This window comes from Diachasma alloeum, unplaced genomic scaffold (genome assembly GCF_001412515.2).
Source record: "Diachasma alloeum isolate Michigan unplaced genomic scaffold, Dall2.0 Dall_scaffold_00210, whole genome shotgun sequence".
Classification (NCBI taxonomy): Eukaryota; Metazoa; Arthropoda; class Insecta; order Hymenoptera; family Braconidae; genus Diachasma; species Diachasma alloeum.
The window spans coordinates 833,910-837,761 of NW_021680375.1; the positions used below are offsets into that span (position 1 = coordinate 833,910).

General features: G+C 37.3%; 1 protein-coding gene across 1 annotated transcript in view; it reads right to left on the reverse strand.

Annotated features, from left to right (window-relative positions):
* LOC107036600 (putative inorganic phosphate cotransporter) overlaps window positions 1-3,852 on the reverse strand; it is a 14,360-nt gene that overhangs the window by 8,690 nt on the left and 1,818 nt on the right. The gene's annotated exons all lie outside the window — the stretch shown is intronic.

The following is a 3,852-nucleotide window of genomic DNA, read 5'->3' on the forward strand; positions in this document are numbered from 1 at the left end:
TTTTTTTTTGCATTTTCGTTTTTCGCGATTATCTCGGAAACTATGAGATAGAGAGATAGAGCCTTAAAACCTAATTTGGGTCTCCTATAGACAAGTGGATGGCTCAGAATTGCGTTTTTCCACTTCCTAGGCCTTATACAAGATGAATTGAATTAATTTTTTTTGGCACTTTGGTCTTTCGCGATTATCTCGGAAACTATGAGATAGAGAGATAGAGCCTTAAAACCTAATTTGGGTCTCCTATAGACAAGTGGATGGCTCAGAATTGCGTTTTTCTACTTCCTAGGCCTTATACAAGATGAATTGAATTAATTTTTTTTGGCACTTTGGTCTTTCGCGATTATCTCGGAAACTATGAGATAGAGAGATAGAGCCTTAAAACCTAATTTGGGTCTCCTATAGACAAGTGGATGGCTCAGAATTGCGTTTTTCTACTTCCTAGGCCTTATACAAGATGAATTGAATTAATTTTTTTTGGCACTTTGGTCTTTCGCGATTATCTCGGAAACTATGAGATAGAGAGATAGAGCCTTAAAACCTAATTTGGGTCTCCTATAGACAAGTGGATGGCTCAGAATTGCGTTTTTCTACTTCCTAGGCCTTATACAAGATGAATTGAATTAATTTTTTTTGGCACTTTGGTCTTTCGCGATTATCTCGGAAACTATGAGATAGAGAGATAGAGCCTTAAAACCTAATTTGGGTCTCCTATAGACAAGTGGATGGCTCAGAATTGCGTTTTTCTACTTCCTAGGCCTTATACAAGATGAATTGAATTAATTTTTTTTGGCACTTTGGTCTTTCGCGATTATCTCGGAAACTATGAGATAGAGAGATAGAGCCTTAAAACCTAATTTGGGTCTCCTATAGACAAGTGGATGGCTCAGAATTGCGTTTTTCTACTTCCTAGGCCTTATACAAGATGAATTGAATTAATTTTTTTTGGCACTTTGGTCTTTCGCGATTATCTCGGAAACTATGAGATAGAGAGATAGAGCCTTAAAACCTAATTTGGGTCTCCTATAGACAAGTGGATGGCTCAGAATTGCGTTTTTCTACTTCCTAGGCCTTATACAAGATGAATTGAATTAATTTTTTTTGGCACTTTGGTCTTTCGCGATTATCTCGGAAACTATGAGATAGAGAGATAGAGCCTTAAAACCTAATTTGGGTCTCCTATAGACAAGTGGATGGCTCAGAATTGCGTTTTTCTACTTCCTAGGCCTTATACAAGATGAATTGAATTAATTTTTTTTGGCACTTTGGTCTTTCGCGATTATCTCGGAAACTATGAGATAGAGAGATAGAGCCTTAAAACCTAATTTGGGTCTCCTATAGACAAGTGGATGGCTCAGAATTGCGTTTTTCTACTTCCTAGGCCTTATACAAGATGAATTGAATTAATTTTTTTTGGCACTTTGGTCTTTCGCGATTATCTCGGAAACTATGAGATAGAGAGATAGAGCCTTAAAACCTAATTTGGGTCTCCTATAGACAAGTGGATGGCTCAGAATTGCGTTTTTCTACTTCCTAGGCCTTATACAAGATGAATTGAATTAATTTTTTTTGGCACTTTGGTCTTTCGCGATTATCTCGGAAACTATGAGATAGAGAGATAGAGCCTTAAAACCTAATTTGGGTCTCCTATAGACAAGTGGATGGCTCAGAATTGCGTTTTTCTACTTCCTAGGCCTTATACAAGATGAATTGAATTAATTTTTTTTGGCACTTTGGTCTTTCGCGATTATCTCGGAAACTATGAGATAGAGAGATAGAGCCTTAAAACCTAATTTGGGTCTCCTATAGACAAGTGGATGGCTCAGAATTGCGTTTTTCTACTTCCTAGGCCTTATACAAGATGAATTGAATTAATTTTTTTTGGCACTTTGGTCTTTCGCGATTATCTCGGAAACTATGAGATAGAGAGATAGAGCCTTAAAACCTAATTTGGGTCTCCTATAGACAAGTGGATGGCTCAGAATTGCGTTTTTCTACTTCCTAGGCCTTATACAAGATGAATTGAATTAATTTTTTTTGGCACTTTGGTCTTTCGCGATTATCTCGGAAACTATGAGATAGAGAGATAGAGCCTTAAAACCTAATTTGGGTCTCCTATAGACAAGTGGATGGCTCAGAATTGCGTTTTTCTACTTCCTAGGCCTTATACAAGATGAATTGAATTAATTTTTTTTGGCACTTTGGTCTTTCGCGATTATCTCGGAAACTATGAGATAGAGAGATAGAGCCTTAAAACCTAATTTGGGTCTCCTATAGACAAGTGGATGGCTCAGAATTGCGTTTTTCTACTTCCTAGGCCTTATACAAGATGAATTGAATTAATTTTTTTTGGCACTTTGGTCTTTCGCGATTATCTCGGAAACTATGAGATAGAGAGATAGAGCCTTAAAACCTAATTTGGGTCTCCTATAGACAAGTGGATGGCTCAGAATTGCGTTTTTCTACTTCCTAGGCCTTATACAAGATGAATTGAATTAATTTTTTTTGGCACTTTGGTCTTTCGCGATTATCTCGGAAACTATGAGATAGAGAGATAGAGCCTTAAAACCTAATTTGGGTCTCCTATAGACAAGTGGATGGCTCAGAATTGCGTTTTTCTACTTCCTAGGCCTTATACAAGATGAATTGAATTAATTTTTTTTGGCACTTTGGTCTTTCGCGATTATCTCGGAAACTATGAGATAGAGAGATAGAGCCTTAAAACCTAATTTGGGTCTCCTATAGACAAGTGGATGGCTCAGAATTGCGTTTTTCTACTTCCTAGGCCTTATACAAGATGAATTGAATTAATTTTTTTTGGCACTTTGGTCTTTCGCGATTATCTCGGAAACTATGAGATAGAGAGATAGAGCCTTAAAACCTAATTTGGGTCTCCTATAGACAAGTGGATGGCTCAGAATTGCGTTTTTCTACTTCCTAGGCCTTATACAAGATGAATTGAATTAATTTTTTTTGGCACTTTGGTCTTTCGCGATTATCTCGGAAACTATGAGATAGAGAGATAGAGCCTTAAAACCTAATTTGGGTCTCCTATAGACAAGTGGATGGCTCAGAATTGCGTTTTTCTACTTCCTAGGCCTTATACAAGATGAATTGAATTAATTTTTTTTGGCACTTTGGTCTTTCGCGATTATCTCGGAAACTATGAGATAGAGAGATAGAGCCTTAAAACCTAATTTGGGTCTCCTATAGACAAGTGGATGGCTCAGAATTGCGTTTTTCTACTTCCTAGGCCTTATACAAGATGAATTGAATTAATTTTTTTTGGCACTTTGGTCTTTCGCGATTATCTCGGAAACTATGAGATAGAGAGATAGAGCCTTAAAACCTAATTTGGGTCTCCTATAGACAAGTGGATGGCTCAGAATTGCGTTTTTCTACTTCCTAGGCCTTATACAAGATGAATTGAATTAATTTTTTTTGGCACTTTGGTCTTTCGCGATTATCTCGGAAACTATGAGAGATAGAGCCTTAAAACCAAATTTGGGGCCCCTATAGGTAAGTGGATGGCTCAGAATTGCGTTTTCCCACTTCCTACCCCCTATACAAGAGGAATTAAATTAATTTTTTTTGCATTTTCGTTTTTCGCGAATATCTCGGAAACTATGCGAGATAGAGCCTTAAAACCTATTCCATTCGATTCCTGAGGAAATTTGGGTTCCGTATAGGCAGATGGACGGCTCAGAATTGCGTTTTTCCACTTCCTACACCCTATACAAGATGAATTAAATTAATTTTTTTTTGGCACTTTCGTTTTTCGCGATTATCTCGGAAACTATGAGATCCGATCAATTAGCCCGATCATGTATAGATATTCCAAATTTTCTGGGTTCC